Source organism: Siphateles boraxobius, unplaced genomic scaffold, assembly GCF_051911475.1.
Source record: "Siphateles boraxobius isolate OS27281-9 unplaced genomic scaffold, OSU_SipBor_1 19, whole genome shotgun sequence".
Lineage (NCBI taxonomy): Eukaryota > Metazoa > Chordata > Actinopteri > Cypriniformes > Leuciscidae > Siphateles > Siphateles boraxobius.
Window position 1 is genome coordinate 1,348,167 of NW_027508799.1, and position 19,821 is coordinate 1,367,987.

General features: G+C 44.5%; 6 non-coding genes across 6 annotated transcripts; all 6 read left to right on the plus strand.

Moving 5' to 3' along the window:
* Positions 1–2,142: 2,142 nt before the first annotated feature.
* Positions 2,143–2,214, plus strand: trnap-agg (transfer RNA proline (anticodon AGG)). Its single transcript has one exon. It is a non-coding gene; the product is annotated as a tRNA-Pro (tRNA).
* Positions 2,215–2,302: 88 nt separating this feature from the next.
* On the plus strand, positions 2,303–2,376 carry trnai-aau (transfer RNA isoleucine (anticodon AAU)). The gene has a single exon. It is a non-coding gene; the product is annotated as a tRNA-Ile (tRNA).
* Positions 2,377–2,469: 93 nt separating this feature from the next.
* On the plus strand, positions 2,470–2,542 carry trnaf-gaa (transfer RNA phenylalanine (anticodon GAA)). The gene has a single exon. It is a non-coding gene; the product is annotated as a tRNA-Phe (tRNA).
* Positions 2,543–2,612: 70 nt separating this feature from the next.
* trnaq-uug (transfer RNA glutamine (anticodon UUG)) lies at positions 2,613–2,684 on the plus strand. The gene has a single exon. It is a non-coding gene; the product is annotated as a tRNA-Gln (tRNA).
* Positions 2,685–2,993: 309 nt separating this feature from the next.
* trnaf-gaa (transfer RNA phenylalanine (anticodon GAA)) lies at positions 2,994–3,066 on the plus strand. Its single transcript has one exon. It is a non-coding gene; the product is annotated as a tRNA-Phe (tRNA).
* A 15,750-nt stretch (positions 3,067–18,816) lies between these two features.
* On the plus strand, positions 18,817–18,888 carry trnaq-uug (transfer RNA glutamine (anticodon UUG)). Its single transcript has one exon. It is a non-coding gene; the product is annotated as a tRNA-Gln (tRNA).
* Positions 18,889–19,821: the final 933 nt, after the last annotated feature.

The following is a 19,821-nucleotide window of genomic DNA, read 5'->3' on the forward strand; positions in this document are numbered from 1 at the left end:
GAGCACAAGAAGATTTTTACTAAAACCTTTTAAAAAAAAAGTTTAATTCATATATGTTATACTATACTATGTTATACACCAGTATACATATTTATGTTATCTTTTTAAATACTATGTTATACATATTTAAAAAGACATGAATAGACAAAAACAAGTGTTTTTTTGTTTCAACAAATGATTCTCAACTATGTTATAAAAGATATACCAAAACGATTTGATATACCATTTTAAGTTTTAGATCTGTTTGATGATCATAGTATTATGAATTGTCATAAACGCCTTTATGTTATATTTGGTGTTTCTTAGTAATCTCTGCCACAAAAGCTAAACAAAACAAAACGATTTAAGCATGGCATGATACCAGCAAGATTGTACCAAGAAGTGTTATTTATTTTCTTATTAATTAGTTCATCACACTATTTACAATTTGTACACAAGGCAATTCAAAGTGATTCACAGTTGTATAAAAAACAATAATGCTTATGCTCATAATAATAATAATCATTAATTATTATAATATTATAATAATTAATTACATAAAAAAAATGCTGTAGTAAAATACTTTCAGTTGGAATATGACAGCTATGTAACGTTCTGTTTATGCCTGTGTCCTTTCAGATTATGTATGCATACCCGGTTTTACGAAGAACCTCTGAGGGTCGACTCCTTATGGGGCCAACTGAGGAGGCCAATAGGAGGAAGATCGTGTTGGCAGGGAGGGCCAGGTGTAAAGAGGAGGTCCTGGCTGAGGCCACTGCCTTTGTGAGGCAGAATGGAGGGAATCCTGGAGACCAGTTCCTGGTTCTGGCTCACTGCAAGATCCAGTTTGGGAAACACCAGGGTCAGAGGTTCCTGTGGCTGCTGAAGAACTCACTGTGGTATGCCTGCTATCTGGTCAGCAGCATTTTGGGGGAGGAGGAGAGGGACAACCCGCTGTCGGACAACAAACACCTGTTCCTCAGATACACCTCGCAGATCAGGGAGGTAGGCGAGGCTGTAGAGGTGTATCAGAAAAAAACAGGCCATGCTGCAGGAGGCCCAGAGGACAGGAGACTCTTGGTGTCTGATGGTGGAGTTTGGGGATTTTAAGGGTAGGTCAATAATGGAGGTGTATGAGGACCCAAGCAAGGAGGCCCAGGCTCTCATCACCTACCTGAAGAAGGCAAAGGCCGGGCCTAACACCAATATGGCCCTTTTCAAAGCATACGTGCTGAAGAGGCAGGCTCCAGCCCACGTGCCCACCGCCACTGTGCCCACTGCATCTGTCCTCACTGCTGCTGTGCCCACTGCCACTGTGTCTGTTCCTCCTCCACCTACTGCCACTAAGAACAGCCCACTGCTGGCGACCAATGTGAAGGCCCTGTTGGCGCGGGGGAAGCAATTATTTGCTTCACAGCTGGCACAAAAGATTTTGTCTCCAGCCATACCCTGTAAGTGGGTAAGTTTTTTCTTTTTTCTCCAGCCACTGCAGGCTCGAGAGGCCCTGCTCCTGCCCCGGCTCGTGCTACTGCCCCTGCTCCTGCCCCTTATCCTGCTCCTCCAGCATTGTGGACCCCTGGCCAGGTGTCCCAGTCGCCTGCAGAGCTTCCTGTCCACTGGAAAGAGCATCTCCCATCTTTCCAGCAAGGCTTTCAACCCCTGTCCTTTTGCACCAGGACCATCCTCACTACAGCCACCCACAGGACTGCAGCGCCCTGCCCAGCCTCCTCTGCAGTCTCCTCCTCTGCACCCTGCCCAGCCTCCTCTGCAGTCTCCTCCTGTGCACCCTGCCCAGCCTCCTCTGCAGTCTCCTTCTCTGCGCCCTGCCCAGCCTCCTCTGCAGTCTCCTCCTCTGCGCCCTGCTCAGCCTCCTCTGCAGTCTCCTCCACAGCCTTCTGTCCAGCCAAGTGCTGCCTCTGCTCCTGCAACATCAACTGGGTCCAGTGTTGCAGACCAGGCTCCTGTAAGTAAGCTTCTCATTATTCGTGTGCAGGTCCTGCAGCGTGATTTCCAATGACCACAAAAAAAGAGGCCCCATTTCCTCTGTGCTGGAAACTTTGCACCGGCTACCTTTTAATTGTTGATTTAATAAGAAAATTGCGCTTTAAGCCATGGAAGCTGAAATGTTTGCGGCCCGACAGCAGCACGGAGGATGTATGTTTCGGCTCGTTGGTCTAGGGGTATGATTCTCGCTTAGGGTGCGAGAGGTCCCGGGTTCAAATCCCGGACGAGCCCATTATTAGGCTTTGCTTTTAATCTCTTCAGCCTGATTAGGGCAACCAGGATATTTCTGAGCAATTGGGGATAAAATGTGCCAGAGAGAGGCCGGTTAGCTCAGTTGGTTAGAGCGTGGTGCTAATAACGCCAAGGTCGCGGGTTCGATCCCCGTACGGGCCACTCATTTTCTCTCTGTGACCTTCGTTCTGCTTTTCTCGAAAATGACAGGCGGTCTCCCATACATCGATGCTGGCTAAACCACACAAGTACCTGGCCGAAATAGCTCAGTTGGGAGAGCGTTAGACTGAAGATCTAAAGGTCCCTGGTTCAATCCCGGGTTTCGGCAGAGGAACAACCTCCGCCTCTTTTACTCTACCTTATTCCACCTCTCAGACAGCCAGTTAGCAGGGTGTTTTGGTTTCATGGTGTAATGGTTAGCACTCTGGGCTTTGAATCCAGCGATCCGAGTTCAAATCTCGGTGGAACCTTTTTAGGATCTTTGCGGAAGGGAGGGGAAAAACAGAGGTGATGCGCAACTGCTGACGTGGCGGTGAAATTGACACTCTCAAACCGAGTCGGAATTGGGGAAACATGGGCTTAAAAGGCAAAGGCTTCTTTTGCTCCTTGCTATCGCGCTTCTGGACTGAATGACTGAAATCTCTGCACCTCATGGGAAAAGTTGACACACGCCGAGGTTCCATGGTGTAAGGGTTAGCACTCTGGGCTCTGAATCCAGTGATCCGAATTCAAATCTCGGTGGGACCTTCATTTACCAGGCTAAACAGCACGAGTATCTGGCCGAAATAGCTCAGTTGGGAGAGTGTTAGACTGAAGATCTAAAGGTCCCTGGTTCAATCTCGGGTTTCGGCAGAGGAACCACGCCCGCCTCCTTTAGGCCACCTGATTCCACCTAGCCTCATCGCTATCTGCCTCTCAGACAGACAGCTGGGAGGGTGTGTTGGTTCCATGGTGTAATGGTTAGCACTCTGGGCTTTGAATCCAGCGATCCGAGTTCAAATCTCGGTAGAACATTTTTTAGGTTCTTCGCGGAAGGGAGGGAAAAAACAGAGGTGATGCGCAACTGCTGACGTGGCGGTGAAATTGGCACTCTCAAACCGAGTCGGAATTGGGGAAACATAGGGTGCTTCTCAATATCCCTCCTCGTCTCCTCGTTCCTCTGTCCTCCATCCTATGACCCGGAAACCGATCGAGCTCAGCCATCTTGAAGGACATCTCAATTCTCTAATTGCACCGCGAGGAGGCGAGGATCGAGGAGTGAGGAGGCTTTCAGAGGAGTCATGAGCGAGGATACACAGGTGTATCCTATGCGGAAGTGTTTTATTGACTAAACGTGACGCACGTATACATTCTCCTCCCCCTTCACATCGGTCACAATCTGTTTTAAAGTGTACTTTACCTTTGCAGTTTATATAAACCACACATTACACATATTTCAACAGGGTATCTTGCTTTATTATTATTTATTATGAATTTCTTAAATAAACAAACTGCAACAACATGAGGGCAGATCCTTTGAGCGCTGCTGATGACGCTATGAAGTGACGCTCGAGTGATCAAGTATTCCAATGTATAAAAAAGCTTTCATTCGATTCCTCCATCCTCATTTTTGTCATTCATTACATTATTTTGAGCACAAGTAGATTTTTACTAAAACCTTTAAAAAAAAAAGTTTAATTCATATATGTTATACTATACTATGTTATACACCAGTATACATATTTATGTTATCTTTTTAAATACTATGTTATACATATTTAAAAATACATGAATAGGCAAAAACAAGTGTTTTTTTGTTTCAACAAATGACTCTCAACTATGTTATAAAAGATATACCAAAACGATTTGATATACCATTTTAAGTTTTAGATCTGTTTGATGATCATATTATTATGAATTGTCATAAACGCCTTTATGTAATATTTGGTGTTTCTTAGTAATCTCTGCCACAAAAGCTAAACAAAACAAAACGATTTAAGCATGGCATGATACCAGCAAGATTGTACCAAGAAGTGTTATTTATTTTCTTATTAATAAGTTCATCACACTATTTACAATTTGTACACAAGGCAATTCAAAGTGATTCACAGTTGTATAAAAAACAATAATGCTTATGCTCATAATAATAATAATAATATTAATTAATTATTATAATATTATAATAATTAATTACATAAAAAACAAATGCTGTAGCAAAATACTTTCAGTTGGAATATGACAGCTATGTAACGTTCTGTTTATGCCTGTGTCCTTTCAGATTATGTATGCATACCCGGTTTTACGAAGAACCTCTGAGGGTCGACTCCTTATGGGGCCAACTGAGGAGGCCAATAGGAGGAAGATCGTGTTGGCAGGGAGGGCCAGGTGTAAGGAGGAGGTCCTGGCTGAGGCCACTGCCTTTTTGAGGCAGAATGGAGGGAATCCTGGAGACCAGTTCCTGGTTCTGGCTCACTGCAAGATCCAGTTTGGGAAACACCAGGGTCAGAGGTTCCTGTGGCTGCTGGAGAACTCACTGGGGTATGCCTGCTATCTGGTCAGCAGCGTTTTGGGGGAGGAGGAGAGGGACAACCCGCTGTCGGACAACAAACACCTGTTCCTCAGATACACCTCGCAGATCAGGGAGGTAGGCGAGGCTGTAGAGGTGTATCAGAAAAAAACAGGTCATGCTGCAGGAGGCCCAGAGGACAGGAGACTCTGGATGTCTGATGGTGGAGTTTGGGGATTTTAAGGGTAGGTCAATGAAGGAGGTGTATGAGGACCCAAGCAAGGAGGCCCAGGCTCTCATCACCTACCTGAAGAAGGCAAAGGCCAGGCCTAACACCAATATGGCCCTTTTCAAAGCATACGTGCTGAAGAGGCAGGCTCTAGCCCACGTGCCCACCACCACTGTGCCCACTGCATCTGTCCTCACTGCTGCTGTGCCCACTGCCACTGTGACTGTTCCTCCTCCACCTACTGCCACTAAGAACAGGCCACTGCTGGCGACCAATGTGAAGGCCCTGTTGGCGCGGGGGAAGCATTTATTTGCTTCACAGCTGGCACAAAAGATTTTGTCTCCAGCCAAACCCTGTAAGTGGGTAAGTTTTTTCTTTTTTCTCCAGCCACTGCAGGCTCGAGAGGCCCTGCTCCTGCCCCGGCTCGTGCTACTGCCCCTTCTCCTGCCCCTTATCCTGCTCCTCCAGCATTGTGGACCCCTGGCCAGGTGTACCAGTCGCCTGCAGAGCTTCCTGTCCACTGGAAAGAGCAACTCCCATCTTTCCAGCAAGGCCTTCAACCCCTGTCCCTCTGCACCAGGACCATCCTCACTACAGCCACCCACAGGCCTGCAGCGCCCTGCCCAGCCTCCTATGCAGTCTCCTCCTCTGCGCCCTTCCCAGCCTCCTCTGCAGTCTCCTCCTCTGCGCCCTGCCCAGCCTCCTCTGCAGTCTCCTCCTCTGCGCCCTGCCCAGTCTCCTCTGCAGTCTCCTCCTCTGCGCCCTGTTCAGCCTCCTCTGCAGTATCCTCCACAGCCTTCTGTCCAGCCAAGTGCTGCCTCTGCTCCTGCAACATCAACTGGGTCCAGTGTTGCAGACCAGGCTCCTGTAAGTAAGCTTCTCATTATTCGTGTGCAGGTGCTGCAGCGTGATTTCCAATGACCACAAAAAAAGAGGCCGCATTTCCTCTGTGTTGGAAACTTTGCACTGGCTACCTTTTAATTGTAGATTTAATCAAAAAATTGCGCTTTAAGCCATGCAAGCTGAAATGGCTCGGCAGCAGCAGGGAGGATGTATGTTTCGGCTCATTGGTATAGGGGTATGATTTTCGCTTAGGGTGCGAGAGGTCCCGGGTTCAAATCCCGGACGAGCCCATTATTAGGCTTTGCTTTTAATCTCTTCAGCCTGATTAGGGCAACCAGGATATTTATATCCCGGGTTTCGGCAGAGGAACCACGTCCGCCTCTTTTAGTCTACCTGATTCCACCTAGCCTCATCGCTATCTGCCTCTCAGACAGCCAGCTATCAGGAAGTGTTGGTTCCATGGTGTAATGGTTAGCACTTTGGGCTTTGAATCCAGCGATCCAAGTTCCAATCTCGGTAGAACCATTTCAGGTTATTTGCGGAAGGGTGGGAAAAAACAGAGGTGATGCGCAACTCCTGACGTGAAAGTGAAATTGGCACTCTCAAACAGAGTCGGAATTGGGGAAACATGGGCTTAAAAAGCAAAGGCTTCATTTGCTCCTTGCTATCGTGCTTTTGGACTCAATGACTTAAATCTCTGCTGCTCATGGGAAAAGTTGACACACGCCAAGGTTCCACGGTGTAATGGTTTGCACTCTGAGCTCTGAATCCAGCGATCCGAGTTCAAATCTCGGTGGGACCTGCTTTTGCCAGGAATGTGTGCAGTACCTCGTTCGAAAAAACTTTTTCGGCAGCACTGAGCCGCAAGAGCTCATCTAGGTAGTGCCCCTTGAAGGGGGGCGTAAAAAGGATGGACAGCACTGGAGAATGCAGGCATCGATCCCGCTACCTCTCGCTTGCGCTTGCTGCTTCCTACCGATTGAGCTAAGGTAAGCCCAAAGTAAGCCCACGTGAGCCAATCGCGTTTCTCTGCTGTGGCTTACTTTTGACTGTGGCTTACTTTTGACCAATCGCGTTTCTCTCCTGTGGCTTACTTTTGACCAATCGCGTTTCTCTCCTGTGGCTTACTTTTGACCAATCGTGTTTCTCTTCTGTGACGTACTTTTGACCAATCAGCGGCTCCTATTATTGTCATCTTTGCAACAGGTAAGGCTATTCTTCATTACTGTATAATCGTTTAATATTTATTCATATACATTGTGTATTTTTGGAAAATTAGACATGCCAATATAGCTAGCTAGCGTGTATATTACAGGTTTACTTCAGTATCTGTGAACCTGTAACTTTTCCCATGATAAAATACAGAAAAGAAAACATGTAGCTACTGTTAAGTTAATTAGCCGGCCGCTAATTAAGCTATATCCTCCTGAGACCAAAAAAATTTTAGTTAATAATTTAGTATTTTGTGTGTCATTACATTGTTTAGAGCATAAGAAAGTTTTTTGCAAAAACGTTTATTTTTATTTTTATAATGTTCATATAGGTTATACTATGTCTTCTGTATAGGACACTACTAGGACTCATTTTTTTATTATTATTTTATTTAAAAAGACGTGATCTAAAAAAAACCATTGTTTTTGCCTATTCATGTCTTTAAATAAAATAATGATAAAAAATGAGTCCTAGTGTCCTCTACAGAAGACATAGTATAACCTATATGAACATTATAAAAAAAAAAAAACGTTTTTGCAAAAAACTTTCTTATGCTCTAAACAATGTAATGACACACATAATACTAAATTAACTAAACTTTTTTTGGTCTCAGGAGGATATAGCTTAATTATATCAGTGTTTTATATCCTGAAATTGTTTAGGTTTCAGGATTTTATATACCAAACTTTGTATGAAGATGATTCCCAACTATGTTATAAAAGATAACAGAATGATTTGATATAGACTTCCATTTTGCTTTATGCAATATGTGTGTAAAATGGCCATAAGCGGGTTTTCCCATTTTATACAATGTATCTATGTATCTAATTTGCATATTAATGTATTATTGGGGCAACATGTAATGAAAAAAGAAGTGTAATAATGGGAGTTAGTAGTAATTGCCAAGATTTTCATAATAATATCTAATATTTCATATAATTTCTTTCCATATTGTCACCCAAAATGCCTGAAAAACATGATTTAAGTCCTGCTGTGTAGTTTGCTAAATTATTGTAACACACTTAACATACAGGTATCTTTTAGATTGACAGAGGTAATAGTCTCTTTCTGATTTTCATTTCAGAAAATGTACGCATACCCCGTTTTTCGTCGCCAGTCAGCAACATCAAACCGTCTCCTCATGGCGCCATCGGCGGAGGCGAAGCAACTTCAAAATGTGGTGTCTGGAAGGGCCAAATCGAAGGAGGAGGTGCTGGCAGAGGCAAGTACTTTTGTCTGCACAAACGGTGGAGATCCCAGTGACCAGTTTTTAGTACTGGCTCACTGCAAACTTCAGTTTGGGATGTACCAGGGTCAGAGATTTAGATGGCTCCTGGAAAACTCTCTGGGGTACGCAGTGTATTTGGTGCTCAGCATTTCCAGTGAGAAAGCGCAGACAACCCCCCTGTCAGAAAATAAACAACTGTTCCTACAGTACACTTCTCATATTAGAGAGATGGCAGAAGAAGTAGAGAAGTATAAGAGGAAGCAGGAAATGCAAGCAGAAGCCCGGGCAACTGGAGACCAGGGCTGCTTGATGGTGGAGTTTGGTGACTTTCAGGGCCGGTCCATGAAGGATGTTTATGATGACCAGAGCAATGAGGCCGAATCCCTCATCAGGTACTTGGTTAAGGCAGATGCCAGGCCCAACACTAACATGGCCATTTTCAAGGCGTATGTCCTGAAAAGACGGGCTTCTGATATGGGCACCAGTGTACATCAGCCTGCACGTCCACCTGTAGCCTCCAGTACCTCTGCACGTCCACCTGCAACCTCTAGTGCCTCTGCACGTCCACCTACAGCCATCCAAACTGGTTTACAGCAGACCGCCACTGTGAAAGCACTGTTGGCGCGTGGCAAACATTTGTCACCTTCACAGCTGGCAAAAAAACTAATGTCACCAGTTAAACCCTGTTAGTAGGAGTGTAAATATAGAATTTTCCCTACAGCAGTTCTACATGTATTCATTTATCGTCATGGCAAACTTGTCCACTTGTTGTTTCCAGATCCATTACTGCAGTCCACTTTACCTCCTCCGGCAGCAGAACCCCAAGCCAAACATTTGGTCCAAAAGCAGCTTTTCGCTACTGGTAAGTAAGCAACATCTTACATATGTTTGTCTCCATGTATTAATCACAGTAATAGTTTTAACATTTGTGCTCCAGGCACTTCCATTCCCACTGCTGAAGATGATGATGAGGAGCTAGTATTTGCTGCATCACAATGTGAAGCACAGCTAAATACAGGTGTGGCATATGACACAAATGCAAATATTATAAGAATGTTTTGTGGAAACCCACTGAGAATCATTATTTTTGAAAATAAATAAACATTTTAAAATATTTTTTGTTTACAATACAGAATTATGTGACATCTTGCCTCAAGCGGGAGGCATTCTTTGAGTGCACTTCTTCCAAACCTTAAGGATGTCCAAAGGTGTCAGTGTATTTATTTGCGTTTCCGAACTTACCTTTTGCTAAACAATCACTGGATAATTTTTTCACACCGCTTGCTCTTCTCACTCACTCAACCTGAGCAGACAGGATGGTGGAGATTCATTGTTCTAATAATTAGAGGAACAGTTTTTCCTTATTGTGTCTGTGTGCATGCTTCATGTCTGTGAATACTTTTTACTCATACTTTTTTTTACTGAATTCATCACGACTCATTTTCCTTCTTTCATTCCATCTAATCCTCATTCTCAAAGAGCTATATTGATCCCATATTCCTTACATCAATAAAGTGTACTCTGTGTTCTTTGCTTCTTGACACTAATACCATTTTCTTCACTGTTATTCCTAAATATAATCATAATTATTATTAATACTTGTTTAAAATTACTGCTTCGCCGGCTGTTTGTGGACTGCATTTATGGCATATTACTATCAAATAACAGTCATCCTTATATTGTTTATGTTACTGTTCACTCAGAGGCCTGTGCCGGTCCGTCTCCATCAGCGGAAACAGCACAGACACCAGCTGAGCTTCCTAGTCACTGGAGAGATCATCTTCCACCTTTCCAGCATGAGTGGATCCGGAACACACTGTTTAAGGCCAACATGCGAACCGAAAAGCCAGAAATAGTGTCCCAGCTGAAGCTTTGGTGGTATCCTCCTCAGCCCCCTTTAATAAACACCCAGCCACCCGCCTCACCTGACCTCTTCTTCTGTCGGCCCATTTTCTTATGGATGCCGCTAAAGATGTGGTTGTTTCCTCTTGTCTGCGTTCGCCCAGACTGTGGTAAGCACAGACTTACAGCGGCAGGACTTTACCGTACCGTGCGCAAGGTCTTGGACATTGATGGGTGGTATGACCTTGCCACTGAGTATCTGGAGTGCAAACGCTGCAAAAAGAAGTATCCAGCTTGGAATGAGGACATCTTAGGACAGCTGGATATGGGCCACCGCAGTCAGTTTCCAGCTTTGCTGACATACAGGTAATTCATAATGACAATCATTCATTATCAGGCGCTTTTATTTGTGTTATTTTTTCCAACCAAAGCATTTGCATGATTATACTGTTGTTTCTTTAGATACTCATGTGACAACCGGGTGGTGAGGATGATGAGGGAGAGGACACTGGGCAACAGTGTGACTCAGCTCTACAAGAAGCTGATGGAACAACACAGTGAGGCATGGACACAGCGTGTCCTGCAGTACCTGACTGCCTGTGAACCATTCACAAGGTCCTCCCTTGTGCAGCCTCCTGTGTTTGCTGAGCCTCCCCTTTTACCTGCCCTTCCTAAACCTAAGTGGAACTAGGGGGCGCGGCACGGCTGCTGACCCTGTGCTTCTCCGTTCGTTTGTTTGTTGTTTGTGAATTTTTGGCGTTAATCGTGTTGTAAACTTTTGTTTTGTTCACGTCCTTGAGTTAAGCAACATGGAAATGGATTACTTGGGCGCAGTGGTGATCTTTTTTATCCTATATGCTGTCGTTAGAGAGAACTTTGCCCTAGCCGGGAACAATGAAGGAAGTGAACGAACGTCGCCACTGATTACATACTCGAGGGAATTTCTTCTTGCCCTAAGGAATAAAGCTGTGTCTGTGGACTTAAATCACGTATCATCAACCCCTCATGGAAAAGCCCAAGGTAGGAAAACGAAAAAAAGAGGCTCGAGGGGGGGCGTTCGTAACAGGTTGAGAAGGCGAGGAAACAGACACCCGCTTCCCATCATAACTCTGTCAAACGTCAGATCATTAAATAATAAACTGGATGAGATCACAACACTTCTCCGGTTTGATGAGGATTTTCGGAGGAGTAATTTGCTCTGCTTCACAGAGACATGGCTTCACGAGGACAGCACTTGCATTGATATGGAGGGATTTACAGTTATAAGAGCAGATCGTGATAAGGTGTCATCTCAAAAATCCATCGGGGGAGGACTCTGTATGTTTATTGACAGCGCTTGGGCTTCACAATTCAAAGTACTCAAGAGAGTGTGCACTAGAGACTATGAGCTGCTGTCTGTATCTATCAGGCCGTTTTACTTTCCGCGGGAGTTTGGGCAAATCACCATTATTCTTGTTTATGTCCCAGGGCCTAATAACAAAGAAGCTGCGGAAATAATAACCGACAGCTTCAATGCTGCTCTCTCCCGATCAGCAGATCAGCCGGTGTTTATTTTGGGGGATTTCAACACATGTCAGCTGTCACCTCATCTACCCACTCTGCAGCAGTATGTCACCACGCCCACTCGCTCCACTCGCATACTGGATCAGTGCTTCGGTAACATCCCAGACGCATATAAGGCAGTGAGTCGCCCTCCTCTTGGTAAGTCCGATCACAATGTCATTCATCTCCTTCCAACATACAGACAGAAAGTCAGGCGTGAAAAACCACTCCTGAAAACTGTACGTCAATGGACTGAGGATGGGGAGGAGGAGCTAAGAGATTGTTTTGACTCTACAGATTGGCGCATGTTTTTTGACGCATGCTCTGATCATCACGAATTGACAGACACAATCACATGCTATATCAAGTTCTGTGAAGAAACTGTTATCACTTCCAAGATAGTTCAAGTGTTTAGTAATAACAAGCCATGGCTCTCAAAGGATCTTAAAATGTGTCTGAATGAGAAAAGGGCTGCATTTTTGAGAGGAGAAGCTGACTTAGTAAAGGAGAAAGAGAAGGATTTCAAGCGTAAAGCTTTTACAGCAAAAATAGATTTTAAGAATAAGGTTGAGCAAAGATTTTGTACAGGCAATGCAAAACAAGCATGGGAGGGATTAAATACAATAATGGGTAGGGAAAGAAAAAAACAAAGTGTAAACGTGGCAGATTGTGGTAAATTTGTTAATGATTAAACATTTTCTATGGAAGATACGATGTGAGAGACCCAAAAATAGGGTGCAATATTACCTGTGATCAGATTGGTAGTTATGAACATATACAGCTTTCTGAAGAAGAAGTAGCCATGTGTCTCTCTAAAATCAGACCAAACAAAGCCCCTGGGCCTGATGGCCTCCAAGGAAGGGTGCTAAAGGTATGCTCTCAACAGCTTAAAGGGGTTCTTACTCAGCTGTTCCAAATTTTGCTGAATTGTGGTGTTTTTCCAAACGTATGGAAGAAGTCCACAATAATACCTGTGCCTAAGGTCTCTAGGGCTACAGACCTTGGAGACTTTAGACCGGTGGCACTCACTCCACTCTTAGCCAAGTGTATGGAGAGAGTGGTCAGCACCCATCTTATGGCTTCTGTTGGGAATCAACTTGACCCCCTTCAATTTGCCTATAGGTCACACAGGGGCACAGAGGACGCAACTCTTACTCTTGTAAATCAAATAGCTAAACATCTGCAACAACCAAAATCACTTGCTCGGGTTCTTTTTATTGATTTTACATCTGCTTTTAATACTATGCAAATTGATATTCTTTTAGAACAACTTCATAGGATGAATGTGAATGGTGGGCTCATTCACTGGATTAGAAGTTTATTAACTGAATGCCCTCAGAGAGTCTTAATGAATGGGGTCTACTCAGATGAGCTTGTCATAAATACTGGAGCACCACAAGGCTGCGTGTTGTCACCTCTGTTGTTTTCAATCTATATAAATGACATGACTGTGCACAGCACCAATGTTAGTTTACTTAAGTATGCTGATGACATGGCCTTGGTAGGACTTCTCACAGAAAATAATGCAGCACATGAGGAAGCTTATTTTAACCAAGTCACTTTACTGCAGGACTGGTGTCAGACTGTTAAACTGGAAATTAATGTGACTAAAACAAAAGAACTTATAATACGAACGAAACCAAGAGGGGCCAGTAACATCACCCCTGTTGTACTTAACAGCCGGCCTGTGGAAGTAGTGGAAAATTTTAAGTACTTGGGTACAATCATTGATTGCACTTTAAGTTTTAATGTTAACTCAGAGAGTATTTTTAAGAGAGCTAACCAGCGATTGTTTTTAATTAGAAAGCTGAGGAGCTTCAAGGTCAGTCAACACATTCTTGAGATGGCATATAGGGGTCTGGTAGAAAGCATTTTACAGTTCAATATAACAGCTTGGTATGGCAATCTGAATGTGAAAGACAAAAACAAGCTTTCCAAAATTGTTAATATTGCAGGGAAGGTGATTGGCAAGTCACAAAGGCAGCTTGGGGATGTGTATGATAGGGCGGTACTCAGGAAGGCCAGACAGATATCAGCAGACACCCTACACCCACTCAACTCAGAGTTTGAGTTGCTCCCATCTGGCCGTAGATTCAGGGTCCCAAGGGCGAGCCGGAACATTTATAAGAGATCCTTTATTCCCCATGCCATACAGGAACTTAATTTAAACTGAAAGCGTCTTTGTGTTTTATATAACTTCTAATCGGCTGCGCTGCTTTCCATTTTCTGTTGTTGTATGTTGACGGTGGTAGTGTCATACTTTTAAACTGTGTGTATTTTGTCATTTTAACTGTTGTGTCACTGATGCATATATGTTTGGAGAAGTCAAAGACAAATTTCCACCAAGGTGGACAATAAAGTCTAATAATAATAATAATAATAATAAGTGGCTGTTAGCTGTGTACGCCAGGGATGTTCTGGGGCGACTGGACGAGGTCAAGGCCAAAATAACATCTGTATTTGGCTCGGTTCTCAAGATGGACTCCACAAAAAAGGTATCACAGCCCTGTTTATATCCAGAAATTGTCCAGATATGGATATGTGTGTGTGTGTACATAATGCACAGTTATGAGTTTTTATTTTGTTTTGTTTTTAAAAATCTTTTTTTTCTTCAATAGGTCACAAAAAAACTTGCCGGTGCTGCTTCAGGAACAGCTGCCTGGTGCACAAATGTTGGTAACGAACACGGCCAAGTCCTTGTCTCTGTCCTAACAGCCGCCGAGGGACATGCACTGGACCCCATGGCAGCTGGCCTAATGAAACGCTACCGAGAGGCAGGAGAGGCATCCCCAAAGGTGATGTACGTGGACAGAGATTGCTGCAGTCAACACGGCCAGTCTCAGGTGAAGGCCATGTTTTCGGAGTGGGATGAGCTTGAAGTGCGCCTGGACATCTGGCATTTCATGCGGCGATTTGCTGCAGGTGTCACGACAGAGGCTCATCCGCTCTATGGGATCTTCATGGCACGTCTATCCATGTCCATATTCCAGTGGGATTCAGAGGATGTGGCTGCTCTTCGCCGTGCAAAGGAGGGTGAGCTGGCAGCAAAGAAGACTGGCTACATCTCAGAAAAGGCGGTCAGTGCTCGCATTAACCGGAGGGAGTTGGCACTGCACTGCCGGAGGAGGACCAGGGGGGAGGAGGAGACCACCATATTGATTGGGTCACTGATTGATCAGTTTGACAGTGCGGACGGGAAGGATACTCTTGGAGTTCTCTTCTGAACCATGAACGGATCCAGCAGATATGGAAAGAACAGCGGAAGCATGTACAGTGTATCCAAGACCCAGAGCACTTTCCGCTCTACATAAAGAAGGGGACACTGAAGAAAGGCGGTGTGGAGCTGTGCTGCTACAGGTGTGCTCGAGGCTCTACCTCCTTGGAGTCATTCCACCTCCACCTGAACCGTTTTATTCCAGGTATTACATACATATGGATTAGTAATTTACTGTAAAAAAATATAAGCACTGTAGCTGCTTCCATTACGTTAAATTAATGTCACATTAATAAATGTCACACTTTTACAGTTCTTTTCTGATGTCATAAAAGCATTGACAAAGCTGTCTTGCCTCACAAATCACTAATAACTCTGGTTATAATGACAATAATTTTTTTATGTAATTACATAACTCTATTACATGTAACCAGCTACTTCATAGCACCTCATGTGTAGTAAATATATTGTACATATGTGACATATAAAACCTTTTTTTTTTTTTTTTTTTTTACTTTTAGGAACCAGTGCCAGTGATGCGCATTTTCAAGCCTATCTCCTTGAGGGCTTGATGCGTTGGAATGATGACCGGATGGAAGATGCCATAAAAGGAGCGTCCTCCATCCGGTCATATGGCAGTGCCATGAGAGAGGTTGTGGACCAGCTTAGCAAGACAGTCTTTGGGAAGCCCTGGGATGAGCGCTATCGCCCTCCTGGAGCATATACAGGCAAGACATTCATTAATTTGTTATTTTGTAATATTCTACTAAGTATCAATTTAGCCTTAAATGTACTAGACAAAATATTAAGACATATTTTTTCCCCTTTTATTCTCGTAGGTGAATTGCTAGGAATAGAGTACCTTTACAGCCAGACTGGCAAAACACTGACTCCAGTGCTCCAGAACCCAGAGGATGAAGACAGGCTGGTGGAGGAAATTGATGACCAAGACCTGCAAGATGAGGGGTTTGAGGAAGAGATCACGGAGGACATCACAGTTCCAGTGCTGTACGAGAATGACCCCTGCCATGATCTCGCAAACAGCCCCTCATCTTTGCCTCAGCCTCAGTCCCCAGCATCACTGGCTGATGTATCAATGGCTGACGTGTCACTGGCTGAGCCATCCACATCAACTAGAGAAGGACACCAACTTGCCCCTGCCCCTTCAGTGTTGTCACAGCCATCTGACACTGGAAGCAGTTTCTCCGACGAGGCTCAGGTAAAACACTTTAAGGGCTTTATTTAATTTCAATCTCGTTTTATTCCACATATATTAACATTAATCTGAATTTACTAGGGAGCAGTCATTGGGCCCGATGGCATTGCTGGGTGGGACAAGGTCCAGGATATGGCAGGTTACCTGGTTGTTCTTCGTGAGGCTCCTTACCTCACTGACCTGCAGGTGACAGAGGCCATTCAGCTGTGGACAGCTCTCCATGACATAGACAAACAGCGGGTCAACTATCAGCCTCGACATCAGCCTCAGCTGACACATGGACGCTTTAAGGCACCAAAGTGGTCCGGAGTCACACCGGGTGTGGAGAGTGTAAAACGGTGTCTGATTGGACATCCCGGGGGACCAGCACAGTGGCCCAGCACCAGCCGCTTGGTTGAGGCCATTTGTACAAAGCTGTGTGCTTTACACAAGTCGCCGACCAAGAAGGCTGGAGTTTGCCGCCCCAGGTGGTCTAAAATCCTCTCGGATTACCACCACATCCGAGAGCTGGTGCTTAACAATCACAGGCTGATGGATGAAACAATGATCCAGCTGTTTGAGCTAAACCAGAAGACACTCATTCAGTGGTAAGCAAGGCACATTATTTTCTTCAAATTAACTGAAGACTTTTTTAAACATATATATAATACATGTAATTTATTTTCAGGTTTCAACGGCAGCAGAAAAAACAGGAAATGAGTGTCCTCGCTCAGGGACTGACTCCACCTGACCCAATTGCTGTGGCTGATACGCAGCTTCCTCCACCGAGGGAAAAATTGGATGAAGCGGCATCGACCTCACGCCCAAAACATACATTTACCCTTCCGCCAAATCGAGAAGGACAGGCTCCTCTTCTGCGACCAGGTCGACGGCCTGCTGCTGCCACCACCATGGTGTGCCCCATTGCAAATGCCCCCACAGCATCAGGAGTTGTGCAGCCCATTTCAGCACCTGGGTCATTGTCACTAGTCCTTAACCCAGACATGACCGTGTCAATGGTGATTCCACCTTCTGGTGCTTCAACATCCGGTGCAGGCCCAGCCCGTTACACCCAGAGGAACAGGCGCCGGCGGGCCCAGGAGACGGAAAGCGGAGTCCATAAGAGGAAGTATGTGCGAGGGGTAACCTTTAACATGTGCAGCAAATGTGGGCAGCCCAAAACCAAAGAGTTTGGCCATAGCCGATATGGTAATGCCACATTTTGCTTGCGTGCCTCAAATGGAAAATCTTTAGATGACTGGTTGGCAGAACAGCGCCAGCAAAATACAAGCCAAACTCCACCTCCTCAATAAACAATTTGCTTTTTTCCTGTATATATTTTGTATATATTACTGTACATGGTTCCACCCAGTCTTTCATATTGTCCTATATATATATATATATATATGTATATTTGTGTGTTTGTGTCTGTGTACTCATTTCATTATTTGTGTGTATTCATTTTAATATTTGTTTTTTTACATTTAAAGTGTCATTTAAATATTTGTGTATTCATTTTAAAACATTTTAAGTGCCATTGAAATATTTGTGTGTATTCATTTTAATAAAACATTTAAAGTGTCTTAAAGTAATCTAATAAATCATATCTCTCAAATCATATCCCTCACAAAAAACACACATATTTGAAGAAACATTTTTATTCATTTTATTCAATCATAAACAACATGTAATAAGCATTTTTTTTAAAATAATATACACAAAAAAAACATTTAATAAAATATTTGAAGTGTCTTAAAACAAATCTGATAAATCATGTCAATCAAATCATATCCCTCCATTTTTATTCATTTTATTAAATAATCAACAACATGTAATGTGCAATATTTAAAAATAATAATAATACACACAAAAAAATATAAATCAATATAATGATGTCATAGATAAATGAAGACGCAGGCGCAGTTGATCACACGCAGAACACGGGTTCGAATCCAGCCCGCGGAGGGTGACTTGTTTTAAATGTGACTAAAATATAGCCCTAATAATGTTGCAGGGGAAATTTGTGGGCAAATTCTCGTTTTTCGCGTCTTTTTGGCTTGTGTGCGGGGGCGCAAAGATTGGGCCCCTTCTTTTGCGCAGCGAGCGCTCTACCATTTGAGCTAATTCCCCTCGATGATGGAGAAGAGGTGTCCATCGCTCTCAAAGACAAAGACGAGGCGCGATCCCTAGCACGTGTGCAGGTGCTGCAGCGTGATTTCCAATGACCACAAAAAAGAGGCCGCATTTCCTCTGTGCTGGCAACTTTGCACTGGCTACCTTTTAATTGTAGATTTAATTAAAATATTGCGCTTTAAGCCATGCAAGCTTTAATGTTTTCGGCCCGGCAGCAGCAGGGAGGGCGTATGTTTAGGCTCGTTGGTCTAGGGGTATGATTCTCTCTTAGGGTGCGAGAGGTCCCGGGTTCAAATGCCGGACGAGCCCATTATCAGGCTTTGCTTTTAATCTCTTCAGCCTGATTAGGGCAACCAGGATATTTATGAGAAATTGGGGATAAAATGAGCCAGAGAGAGGCCGGTTAGCTCAGTTGGTTAGAGCGCGGTGCTTATAGTGCCAAGGTCAAGGGTTCGATCCCCGTACGGGCAACTCATTTTCTCTCTGGGACCTTCGCTCTGCTCTTCTCGAAAATGACTGGCGGTCTCCCAGACATGACTGCTGGCTAAACCGCACAAGTACCTGGCCGTACCTCTCTTAGTCGAGGCGGTCTATTGACCAAACGCCAGCTCTTATCTACCTGATTCCACCTAGCCTCATCGTTATCTGCCTCTCAGACAGCCAGCTATCAGGGTGTGTTTGTTCCATGGTGTAATGGTTAGCACTCTGGGCTTTGAATCCAGCGATCCGAGTTCAAATCTCGGTGGGACCATCATTTGCCAGGAATGTGTGCAGTACCTCGTTCGAAAAAACATTTTCGGCAGCACTGAGTCGCAAGAGCTCATCTAGGTAGTGCCCCTTGAAGGGGGGCGTAAAAAGGATGTACAGCACTGGAGAATGCAGGCATCGATCCCGCTACCTCTCGCATGCTAAGCGAGCGCTCTACCATTTGAGCTAATTCCCCTCGATGATGGAGAAGAGGTGTCCATCGCTCTCAAAGACAAAGACGAGGCGCGATCCCTAGCACGTGTGCAGGTGCTGCAGCGTGATTTCCAATGACCACAAAAAAGAGGCCGCATTTCCTCTGTGCTGGCAACTTTGCACTGGCTACCTTTTAATTTAATTTAATCAAAAAATTGCGCTTTGACTCCAGCGATCCGAGTTCAAATCTCGGTGGAACCTTTTTAGGTTCTTTGTGGAAGGGAGGGAAAAAACAGAGGTGATGCGCAACTGCTGACGTGGCGGTGAAATTGGCACTCTCAAACCGAGTCGGAATCGGGGAAACATGGGCTTAAAAAGCAAAGGCTTCATTTGCTCCTTGCTATCGTGCTTCTGGACTCAATGACTTAAATCTCTGCTGCTCATGGGAAAATTTGACACACTCCATGGTGTAATGGTTAGCACTCTGGGCTCTGAATCCAGCGATCCGAGTTCAAATCTCGGTGGGACCTGCTTTTCCAGGAATGTGTGCAGCACCTCGTTCAAAAAAACTTTTTCGGCAGCACTGAGCCGCAAGAGCTCATCTAGGTAGTGCCCCTTGAAGGGGGGGCGTAAAAAGGATGGACAGCCTTGGAGAATGCAGGCATCGATCCCACTACCTCTCGCTTGCGCTTGCTGCTTCCTACCGATTGAGCTAAAGTAAGCCCAAAGTAAGCCCACGTGAGCCAATCGCGTTTCTCTGCTGTGGCTTACTTTTGACCAATCG